The sequence below is a fragment of the Staurois parvus genome, unplaced genomic scaffold (genome assembly GCF_062004578.1).
Source record: "Staurois parvus isolate SC_StPar_1 unplaced genomic scaffold, SC_StPar_1.0 ptg000395l, whole genome shotgun sequence".
Classification (NCBI taxonomy): domain Eukaryota; kingdom Metazoa; phylum Chordata; class Amphibia; order Anura; family Ranidae; genus Staurois; species Staurois parvus.
Window position 1 is genome coordinate 1,531,926 of NW_028318191.1, and position 12,715 is coordinate 1,544,640.

The 12,715-nt window shown below is 42.8% G+C and overlaps 1 protein-coding gene across 1 annotated transcript in view; it reads left to right on the plus strand.

Moving 5' to 3' along the window:
- Positions 1 to 613: 613 nt before the first annotated feature.
- CDK18 (cyclin dependent kinase 18) overlaps positions 614 to 12,715 on the plus strand; it is a 272,296-nt gene continuing 260,194 nt past the window's right edge. Inside the window, exon 1 of the mRNA XM_089686361.1 lies at positions 614 to 819. The gene's annotated coding sequence lies outside the window, so the exon portion shown is untranslated. The remainder of the gene's footprint in view (positions 820 to 12,715) is intronic.

A 12,715-nucleotide genomic window follows, 5' to 3' on the forward strand; every position in this document is an offset into this window, starting at 1 on the left:
GAAGTCCTGCAGTCGGGCGTGGGAGGTGGAGACCAGGGAGCTAGAAAGTAGGAGGTCTTGTGAGGAGAAAAGATTACGGGTAGGGTGGTATTTGGGTATCAGGTTGGTGAGGTAGTTTGGGGCAGCGTTATGAATGGCTTAGTGTGTCAGTGTTAGTAGTTTGAATTTAATGCGTTGGGCAAACGAGAGCCAGTGGAGGGAATGACAGAGGGGGGTGGCAGAAGAGGAGCGGTTAGTAAGGTGGATGAATCTGGCCGCTGAGTTCAGGATTGACTGAAGCGGGGATAGTCTGTGATGAGGTAGGCTGGAGAGGAGGGAGTTGCAGTAGTCCATATATATATATATGTATATTGTATTTATATATATATATATATATATATATATATATATAGTATTTATATATACTGTACATATATATATATAGTTTTAATTGAATATATCGTTTTATATAATAAAGAACTCCATTGTTTAGATCTCTAGGTCCTCTGCATTCAAAAAAGCCATCCTTGTGATGTTGTTAGTAAATATTCCAGTCTGTAATGTGCATTTGACGATGCAAGTGAAAGTGGCAGATTCGGTCCAGCAGCGATAGGGTTATGAGGGCGGAGCCAAGGCGACACATCAAGGGCTTGGAAAGCAGAAGGCAGGAGGCTGGATCTGTGGCTCCCATTCACAGGGCAGCTGTTGGCTGTGTCCAAGTGAGGTCCTGGGCAAAGGTGGACTGGGAGGGGTCACCTACTCACCGTGAGGCACAGGGGGGCACCGAGCCGGCCGATCCTCTGCACAGCCCCCTCTCCGTGCTGTGTACACAGAGCAGAGGTAAGCTGGAATGCTTTTTAAAGGGACAGCACCGAGGTACCCAATTCTTGTTGATTTAGTGTGCGTACTATCCAGATGAAGAGTTTTCTATGTGTACACAGCTACATTTGTCTGAATGACCCCAGCATGAGCCTCATCAAACAAGAACACTGCCCACCTAGAATGGATATCTCACCTGTGGAATGCTTTCTATTTGGTTCCCCCTGTCCAGAGTAGACAGGTAGAAATCTGGACCATGTGACCAGCTCCCACTAAAAATGGGACGTTGGCGTTCATTTTTTTTTTTTGTGCATGCTTTAAGAAAATGGTATTTAGAGGGACGCAGTCAGAAAGGCTGATGGCATTGATTACCAATATCCTAAGAGCTGGATTAACATTCATATAAATGTCTTCATTCATTGATATCTGCCATAAGGGCTTTCAATGGTTTGTTTATTATTTTTAGTAGCTGTGTGTAAATACAATATTTGTTTGTTTTGTATGTTATGACTGGGCAACACATTTTTTTGTAAACAGTCAAACTTACACTGTGAAGAATGGGACTTGTGCCTAGGTTCACATATGTGCAGGTCGGGGATGCCTGCATAATCGCACACGTTCCCGACCCACAGGTACAATTCACTGCTCTTTAGCAGATGTGCAGGGGTACCATTGAGTCTTGTAGGGGGGCTCCAGGCAGTTCCATGCAGCGTGTTTTTAAGAGAGGGTCGGGGACTTCTTTCCCTGTGTTTTTCAGAGGCACAGAAGCCTATTCAGATGAATGGGCTGCCATGCCCCCAGTAATGTGCACACACAAACCCGCACATATTTGCACCCCCGTTCACATTTGCAATGCGGTGTATCATATGCATTCCTGCTGTGTATGAAAACATGCCATGTGTACTGTGGTGCCATTCATTTCCAATAGCACCTAAAACTCACCAGCCAATTGCAAGTAAAAGTAACGTATTGCAGTGGGATGAAGTTTAAAGGGGGTATTCACCCTCCAGGCAATCTTCAGTTCTATTCACCCTTCCTCTCCATAAATAAAACTGTGTTTTTATTTATTTATTTTAGAGAAAAAGGTTTGGGCTGCCCAAGGTGCACGTTATTCACCTAGGTGAATGATGTGCACTGTGCTCCTTTTGCCTCGTGGGATATGCCCATCACATATCCCAGGAGGCTTTGTCTCTGCATTCAGTAAGGAAGGAGCAGAGGTGGCGTAGCGGCATTTAACTGGTGGGCCCATCTGCTGAACCTGGAAAAGCCGGCACCTACTGATGATGTCACAAAAAACATGGTGGCACGGGATCAAGTGGTGGCAAAACGGAAGAGGATCTCAGTGGGGCAATGCTGGGTCGGTGAGTATGAGAAGACAACCCCCAATAAGCAGAGGTTAAAAAAATACAGGGGGGGCTGAAAATCCACATTTAGCTAAAGGTGACTGTGCTTATTTTGCACTTATATCGCACGTAGGGTAGCCCAATTGAAATGAATAGGCTCCCTTAAACACAACACACATACATGTACAGCCTCACCTGCATAGGCATGAGCACAGTTTAAATTAGAGCCAGTGAACATAAATCATGCATATGAATGAGAGGCTGGATACAACTTGTTCACTATAGTGAGAGATATCCTTTATATAGATTAAACATTACATCAGTTTAATTCAGCTTATTATTTAATTCTTTTTTGTATTGGTTTGAAAAACAATGGGCTGCGACGTTTCAAAAACAATTGTCTGCACAATGAGTAGGACACCATGGTTGTGTTGCTCTATTTAAGTTGCCATGCTCATGTATTTTGGAGGTGCATTGGGGTGGCACATACGAGTGGTATCAAAAGGTTTTGAGACTAGTTTTGTAAAACGCCAACAGATGGCAGCAGCAGGCTGCATGCACAGTCACAGGGAGCACTGACCTTCATAAGTCAGTGTGCCAAAACACATCATCCTGTGTACACCGGGAGCTGTGCATTCTTATCACGTGTGTTACCCCATCTACTGTTACATCAAGGACAGCAAGTTAGAACAAAGAGCAAACATGAAATTCTGAGTGAAACTGGGCATATCTGCTGCAGAGATATTTGACATGATTCAGCAAGTTTATGGTGATGCTGCAATGCATTGTTTGAGTTGTTTTGAGTGACATGTGTGCTTCAAGAGTGGAAAAACATCACCGGAAGACAAGAGATCAGGAAGACCTTCAAAAAGCTCAACCCCAAAGAATGTCGAAACCATTTGGTAGCATGATGATTGTTGGAGAACAATCCACAACATTGTTTCCATTGTCAGCATGTCATACAGAACAGTCCAGGGAATCCTCATGTGTGATTTGAACATGTTGCTGCCAAGTTCGTCCTCAGGCTGCTGACCCAGGTGCAGAAGGAACACCGAGTTGAAGTCTGCCAAGATGTCTGTCAGCGTGCCGTGGATGACCTCTTCTTCATGTCGAGGATCATTGCCGGTGACCAAACTTGGGTGTACAGGTTTCACACAGAATTTCACGATGTACACAGGACGATGTCTTTTGGCACATTGACATATGAAGGTCAGTGTTCCCTGTGACTGTGCGCGCATCTGTTGGCGTGTTACAAAACTAGTCTCAAAGCTTTTTATTCCACCTCCTAACATGTGTTGCTATGCCTTACTTCAACATAAGTGGTGTGAGTGGGCCCCAAGGTTGCTTTCAGATAGGAGCTATCAGCATTGCAGCTGACAATTTATAGCTGAAAGCTTTCCACAGTGAGCTTCATGGCCACATCAATGACTGCTTGTGATAGGAAGTTCATTCACATCTCAAGAGAAATGACAAAAAGCTATGCTAAGCCATGGCATGAAGCTTTTTTTTTTCGGGTGATCCATCGACATTTATGACAGCATGCTGGTGGATTACACTGCAGTAAATGGAACTGCATATGTTAAACTTGAATGCAGCCTGACCTAAAGAGGAACTTCACCTGGGCATGTGAAAATGAACAGTCAGCAGCTACAAATACTGTAGCTGTTGATTTTTAGGAAGCAGATACTTACCAGACCTAGAAGTCCAGTGTTGTCTTCCCTGCCGATTAGCTGATTCTTCCAAGGCTTCAGATTTTTGGTCCTGCTATCTTGGTTTGGGGATCCAGCTGTTTTTTCCTGATGATTCACATCAACTTCCCCACCGCGTATGTGTGAGATTGAGGGGCTCTAAGATATTGGTCATATAGCTTCCTGGGATGTGTGATGATATCCCAGATGGCTGCAGGTAAGGGGGTGGGTGGGCTGAGACAATTTCATCCTAGGCCTAGGCAAGAATTTAGGAAGTGACACAAGAGATTGTTGATCCAGGGAACATCTAATAGCTCCTGGGGGATCAGAAAGGAATGTATTTTTTTTCCCACTGGAGAAAAATTCATAATGCTTCATAGGGGTTTTTTTTCCTACCTCTGGATCACCTTTGGGTACAGGATTGTGTATATGGAGGTTTTTTATTTACATTTTTTCTATTGATTGCACTAGATGGATGTGTATCTTTTTTCAACCTGATTAACTATGTAACTATATAACTGGGAGTGGGTACCATAAAAAAGGCCCCCCATGCACACATGCCCCTCAAAAAAGGTGCAATTCAGATAGAGGCTTTGGAAAGAAAAAGAATCAGGACAACTTTGATGTTAAGTTAGAATCTATACTGAAAGTACTTTTCTGTTGTCAACCCAACTGCTCATTTCTAGAACCTCCAGAAGATATATATAGGGGTGTATTGATAAAACATTTGCATAGCAGTCCACGCAGTGAAAGTGCATGTACATTCTGTCTATACAAATGGGTCAAAATGTGTTATTAAAGCGGAGCCCCACCCACAAGGGGAAGTTCCGCTTTAAAGACTGGTCCCCCACTCCCCGTTAACCACTTGCTCTCCAGAGTATTTACCCCCCCTTCCTGACCAGGCCATTTTTTGCGATACAGCGGTGCGATACTTTAACTGACAATTGCACAGTCATGCAACGCTGTACATAAATTAAATTTGTGTCATTTTTTTCCCACAAATAGAGTTTTCTTTCAGGGATATTTTATTGCCTCTGTGGTTTTTATTTTTTGCGCTATAAACAAAAAAATACTGACAGTTTTAAAAAATAAACAATATTTTTGGCTTTTTGCTATAAAACATATCCAATAAAATAAATGTAAAAATCTAATTTCTTCATAAATTTATGTCAAAACATATTCTGCGACATGTCTTTGCTAAAAAAAATCCCAATAATTGTATATTAATTGGTTTACGTGAAAGTTACAGTGTCTACAAATGGTGATATATATTGGAATTTTTAAAAAAAAATTATATTAGTAATGACAGTGATCAGTGACTTATAGCGGGACTGCGGCAGGCATTCTGACACTGGGTGGGAACTGACTAAGTGCCACTGACATCCCCAGTGACACTAATACAGTGATCAGTGCTAATAAAAAGCACTGACACAGTACTAATGACACTGGGTAAGAAAGGGTTAACATTTGGGGCGATTAACTGTGTGCTGATTGTGTTTTACATTGTGTGCTGTTTTACTAGGGAGACATGCTGCTTTGTTTTTATCTGCTGTGCAGAGAGATACAAAGTAGCATGTCCTTGCTGACAGGAGAGAGACCTGTGTTGTTTGTACACAGGTCTCTCCCCTGTCAGCTTTCCCTGATGATCACCAGGTGCGGTGATTGACATCCCTAGCTGCCAATGGTGGTTGCGGTACGGGAAGCACGCCCCTTACTCAGAATCGCAAATCACGTGTATATATATGTGATTTTGCGCAGCCCTGCTGCCCTGTAGCAGTGTTTCTGCTATAGGGCAGAGGGCAAGTGGCTAAGGATTGGCACCTTTGGGGAGTGGGTACCCAAAATTGACAGATACCCGCTCCCATTTCTGCTGCGATCGCCTTATCCTTCCCCGTCTCTCCCTGTAGTCTTCTTGGACACGTGACAGGTCTCAGGAGCCATTCAGAAAGTGCAGCGCTACTCACGTATGCGCAGTGGGCGCCCAGCTGTGAAGCCACAAACTGTCAGAGGCGGTTGCCCACACTGAAGATGCTGGCACTGAGAACACTGGACGGTCAATGAAACAGGCTGCGGGGAGGACATTGTGGGATCAAGGGACAGGTGATTGGCTTTTTTTTTTTAAAGTCAGTAGCTACAGTTTTTGTAGCTGCTAACTTATATATTTTTTTCAATGTATTAGGGCTCATGTACATGGGGCGCTTGGAAATCTGTTCTGAATGATGGAAACTGACTGCTGGAAAACGTAGGTTAAAAAACGTCAGCTTAGCCACGTTTGCATACCGCGTTTATGCCCGTTTGCATTTAGAAGCGTTTTTAAAAGATAACCTCAGGAGACCCTCCCAAATGCCCAGAATACACTGAAAAACTGTAAATAATTAACTATTTCAGACATTTTGAGAGGAATAGAGAGAGCAGAAGCGAAGAGAGCAGTACCTGTCTTTTCTGGTTGTATTCACTATGGATCCCATCATGAGCATAATGCAGCACGTTCTACCAATTTTTCCTTCACGCAAAACCTGGAACTGACTGCAATGGTATACTAGGTCCATTTGAGTATCTGGAAAACACTTTTCATGCATTTCTGATGATCAAAAAAGGCTCTGGACAGCATCTGGACATGGAACAGTTAAAAAACGCTTCTAAACGCAACACTTATAAACGCGGTTAACCATGTTTACACTGGTTTACAAGCATTTGAAACGCCAGTAAAATCTACTCCTAAACGTAAGTTGTGTGCTTTCAAAAAAACGACTCTAAACTCAACTGCCTGTAAACGACTATGTGTACATGGACACCTAGGAAAACATTAGGGAGAGTTCAGGGGCTGTTGGAAAAAACGCTGAACAGCTCCTGAATGTGAGTTTATCAGCTGCAGTGTACATGGAGCCTAACTTGAACTCCGCTTTAACGTTCCTTTTCCGGTCAAATGTTTTTAATTGATTTTAAATGGAAAATACCGCATTTGGCCATTAGATGGTATTTAGTATCATCAGACTTTTCAATGACACTGATAAAAGCAAAAGGATCCTCCTGCGCTCTTATGTATAAACCTAAAAATAACTAGAAAGCTGCTAACATCTAGTCCTATACCAGTAGGTGCAATGATGAATAAAATATATAAATGATGTAGTGCTTGTATAAAAATAGCATTAATAATTAGTGACACGGTGTATAAAACACATACGCGGTCCTAGTAGTGGACCAATAATTGTGATAAATGTACAATGGTGACCACAATCCACATGGGCATATTTGGAAATGTGACCCCTGGTACCCAGAATGGGACACAATCCAAAAATAGGTGAATCCCTACAGAGGGATCAAACACATACACTCAGTGCGCAAACATATAATAAACATATCATAATGAAAATCTGTGCATTAATCAGTGCTGCATTCCTTCTGATCATGCAAGATGTGGGTACACAGCACACCATCAATGTGATCCCAAAATGGCTGCAATGGCCTCTCACCTCCACTTTGCGACCCTGCAGGACCACAAAGCATATATGGATTCCCCTCTGGATCCCCTCAGTTTAAAACGCTCCTTATGGCAGGTAATTTAGGCGGATGTCCTGGAGTCAACTTTCCACTGGGATATATCCCTCTGGACCAGTTAGTTGGTAAATAGGTACTCTCATATATGTCAAAGCTTACATACCCATAAAATGAGAGAAGAACACAATCTCCATAGTGAAACATTGCTTTATTGGCGCATAAAAGTAAGCCAAATGCAAACTCAGATTTAAGTAGCTAGTATCAAGGTATTCTTCCCTTGTGCTGGGTGTATAGCATGAAAATAAGGTGTTCCAAAATGGCGTCACGCCAGAAGTACGTCACCACGCTATTGCCGTTGACGCGTTGCGTCACGTGACCTTGTGACTTCGTCAGGACCCTTAGCACCATCTAGTTGCCAAATGTATTTCCCAATTTAAATTAAAAAAATTGACCTTCACAGGGACCAGCCTAATAACAATCTTTTCTACTCCATTCACACAGAACGAATTTACCCGCACTTTCACTTGGTGAATTGCTGTGCAGATGTTTTATAAATACACCCCATGGTAACTGTTTTATCATTCTATTATCTGTACTTGAAAATGAGTGGCTATGGCCAACAACTCTGCATGAGCAGTAGTTTCCAAGAATCAGCAGCACTACATTGTTATTCCGTATAATGAGGCAGAGCCTCTTTTCTAATCACATAGCGACTGTCCTTTTTTTAAACCATAAGTAATCTGTGTAAATGGCAAGGGTAATTTGTGCTTAGTATGAAGTATTGGAAAAGTGGTTTTGGCAATTGCTTGGAGATTTGTAAAAGTGACTGCTGCCCTAGAAAATAGATCACTGGTCTACTGTTTGTATGTACAGGAGAAGATTGTTCAACAATCACAGCAGTTTTAGTATGGGTCTGGTAGGAGCAAAACTCTGGAAAATGCAGTATTCAAACTCCCAACACCATTTACGACCTTTAGTCTAGAAAAGGACAATGTTAATTTGTTGATAAAATCTGTTTTCCAATAAAACAGAATCTACTTCCTTAATTATGTTCTCATTTTTCATTATTAACCAGTTGCTGTCTGAGAGAGCATATGCTTAAAACGTAACTAACCCCAAAAGTAAAATGTGACATATTGTAGCTTTACAATTCTTAGATAGGATGGCTGCATTAGTTTTCTTTTTTAGGCTTTTTTTTTTCTTTTATTATCTCCTGTGATCCAGCCATTAGGTCTGTCATTTTTCAGCTTCCTTTGATGGACAGTTCACATTATAGAAACGCAATCCAGATGCATTCTGGTTTCTTTTTTGCATGTGCATTTTTTAAGCATTTTTGGTGCAATCTGGTACTTTTTTATGCATTTTTGATGCGTTCCAGTGCATTTTCATGCATTCCAGTTAATTTTTTTCCCCGTCTTTTTCTTCAATTTAAATAGGGACATGTGTGTTCCAGTGTGTTTCTGGTGTGTTTTTGATGCGTTTTCCAGCACAGTTCTGTGCAGAACAAATGCAGCATGTTCTTTTTTTTCTGCAACTGGAACGCACTGGAACTGCAAGCACTGATATGAACTATGACATCGAGAACCATATAACCTACTTTCTGTGCATTTTGGATGCAGAAAAAAAGCAACTGAAACGCATGTAGTGTGAACTGGCCCTAACAGTACAAGCTGTTCAGCAAAAGTGGCAGTTAGTGAATTGAGACAAACCATTTAACACTGACAGGGGTTCCTATATTAGCTTTTATTCATTTTCGTAAAACCTTTTATCCGAAGAAAAAGGAACAAAAAACTTTCTGCAACTGTTTAGAAAGTATGAGCTGGAGTTTGTTTTAACACCCCGGTCACACCAATCCCGACTTAGTGAAGTCGCATGATTTCAAAGTTGGATGACATTGAAATGCAATTTGCAAGACATCTGACACAATTGTCTATGCAAATCACACCAAAAGTAGTACATGTACTACTTTGGAAATCGGTGCTGCTCCGACCAAGTTGGAACTGTTCCGATATGACCGCTGTAATTGCGGATGATAGGGTGTGACTTGCCATGCGATTTGCAAGTCATGTGGCATGCAAAGTTGCACCCAGTGTGACCTGGGACTTAAAGGATAACTAAAGGCAAAACGTTTTTTTAAATTTTGTGTTGCGTAAGGAACTATTAAAACCCCTTTTGCTATATGTGTCCGTTGGGGGAGATTTCCCTTCACTTCCTGTCTCGTAGCCAGAACATGAAGTGAGAGGAAATCCCTTCAAAGTGAGGGAATCCCAGTGTGTCACCAGGGTCACCAATACGGTTGCCACCTTATCCCTTTAAAACCAAACACATATTAATTACACAGGTTCTGAAGCTAAAGCCCTTTTCGCATGGACGTTGCAGTCTGTTGATGGATGAAAAACGGACATCAATACATGACTATGGAAAAACGAATGTAGACGAATGATCATCCATTTACATCTGTTTCCATCCGCATCCTTCAACATGTTTTTTTTTTTAAAAATGGAACGGATGAGAAGTGGATGTAAACTGACAAACAGTCTGTATTTGCATTGGCAGTGGATGTAAACAACTGATAGAGAAACTGATGAGAAACCGATGTAAACTTCATCAGTTTTTTCTTCGAATAAACGTGACTAAACTGAAGAAACAAATGGAACGCCCGTGTGAAAGGGGCCTAATTTAATGCACATAAGGCAGTAAGCAAGTTTAATTAGCACTTTAATCAGCAACAGAATCTGTGTAATTCATATGTATTCGGTTTTACACCCCAGTCACATCAGGTGCGACTTGCCATGCAATTTGCCATGCCATGCAAGTTGCAAATCGCATGGCAAGTCACACCCTATTGTCCGCAATTAAAGTGGGCATATCAGTGCGATTCCGACTTGGTTGGAGCCGCACCAATTTCTAAAGTAGTGCATGCACTTCTTCAGGGCAGATGTCTTGCAAATGACATCCAACTTTGAATTTCAAAGTTGGATCGGTGTGACTGGGACGAGATGAGATGGCAGCTTTAGTCACCACAGTTAATGTCCCATTTGAAGATTTCTCCTCTATTAGTGTTCTGATGTCAGCTTCAAATTTGTGATTTTCTTTTACTTTCACTTTGGATGATAACGATAATGGAGGCATAAACAGGAAAAAAAAAAACCTGACAGGTGCTCCAATCCAATTTGTCACATGCCTGATGAAGGGGTCCTGCGAGACTCCGAAACGTTGCCTTGCTGTAACTATGTGATCGTTCATTAAAATGTTTGGACCCATATTGGTGATCCTCGGTGTGCTGATGACATTCCCCATGCTGATTCTCTTAGGTTCCAGCCGACGGTTGCTGCAGCACCCACTTATACACACACAGTCATTTTTAACGCAGGAACATGTGCATTTGGATTGTACACTTGCATGTAGGTGCTCCAATCCCTCTCCACTCTCTAAAAAAAAAAAAAACAATTTTCCCTTTTACTTTCAATTTTTTAATACTTTTAGTTACACCTTAATTTGTTAGTCACTTACCGTATTTTTCGCCGTATAAGACGCACCTAGGTTTTAGAGGCAGAAAACAGGAAAAAAAAAATTCTGAACTAATGGACTGCAGACACAGTACAGGAGATGACCAGAGACTGCGGACAGCACAGGGATGACCAGAGACTGCGGACAGCACAGGGATGACCAGAGACTGCGAACAGCACAGGAATGACCAGAGACTGCGGACAGTACAGGGATGACCAGAGACTGCGGACAGCACAGGGATGACCAGAGACTGCGGACAGCACAGGGATGACCAGAGACTGCGGACAGCACAGGGATGACCAGAGACTGCGGACAGCACAGGGATGACCAGAGACTGCGGACAGCACAGGGATGACCAGAGACTGTGGACAGCACAGGGATGACCAGAGACTGCGGACAGTACAGATGACTGCTGACCTTTGGGGAGGTGGGGAGCGGGTACCTGAATTTGACAGGTACCCGCTCTTACTTCCGCAGAGTTTTTTTTTTATCTTACCTGTTCCTCGATCCAGCTGCGCGCTGTCTTCCCGGCTTCTGTAATGGCGCTCGGCATGACAGCCGGGTGCCCAGTGCGCATGAGCGAGAAGCACTTGCGCTTTGTGATTGGTGCGGCGGCTTCTGGGATCTGTCATGTGTCCCAGGTACCGCCTTACCATTCACAAAAAGCACCGCTTCTTGCGCATGCGCACTTGGCACCTGGCTGTCATGCCCAGTGCCCACACTACAGAAGTCGGGAAGACAGCACGCTGCTGGATAGAGGAACAGGTAAGGTCCCGCTGCAGAGCTGAGCGGCCGGCCCGGTATTCTGACACGGCCGCGGTGGAAATACCGGACCGGCCGCTCCATATTCGCCTTATAAGACGCACTGACATTTCCCCCCCAGTTTTGGGGAAGAAAAAGTGCGTCTTATACGGCGAAAAATACGGTATCTAAATCTACTAGTCCAGGTTACACTATCCTATCCAGATAAGGCTACTATTCAAGGGTGTCTCCGTTGCTCCTTCATAGATAAAGAAGACACCCTCAGGCTTGGTTGACACTACTGTGACCTAAAAGTCATGTGACTTGCTTGCAACGTTTGTGATTTAACATTGCAGTCTATGGCACTCAAGTCGCAGAAAAGTAGTGCAGGAACTTTTTTTTGTTGTTGCTGCAACTTGAGTCACATTGGTTAAGATGGCACCCATTGAAATGAATGTGTTTTGACTTGTCATGTGACTGTGTGCTGCAATTCAAATGATAAAGCGCAGCAGTGTGAACCGGGGCTAATACACCTGGCTAGATCACCAGGTGAATATGAATGGGAAAAAAATTTAAATAAAAGGAAGCTAAGTCACCCACTACATCTTATGATTGTTAAAGTGGAACTTCACTCTCTCAATCAACATAATCAACTAATCCTCGTAAACAGATAGGAAATTATATCAAATTTACTTGTTTTAACCTGTTTTTTGCATTCCTTCATTTACTTCCTGGTTTCCATGCCTAGGCAAATGATGTCATACATCCCAGGAGTCTTCAGGAGGGGAGGGTTCTCGGCTCAACCAATGTCTGAGCTAAGGACAGATGGATTCCAGAAGGTATCTGCTACATGAATCATCTGCCCTTACTCAAGATGGCCACTGCCAGAAATGTCGGGAGGAGTTTTTCAAAATAATTTCTCAGCAAAATAACACATGGAGACATGGATGGATGGTGGAGTTTGTTTTGAATATCAACCCCTTGATGCCGACATCACATAAATATTTTTTCTGTGGGACTACATATTTGTGTACCTGTCTTTGTGCTGGGAGCGTGCCACACAGCACGCTCCCAGCACAAAGACCAGGGTGTCATGATTCGGGTTCTATTGATCGGGACCTGGGACTTCTGATTGTG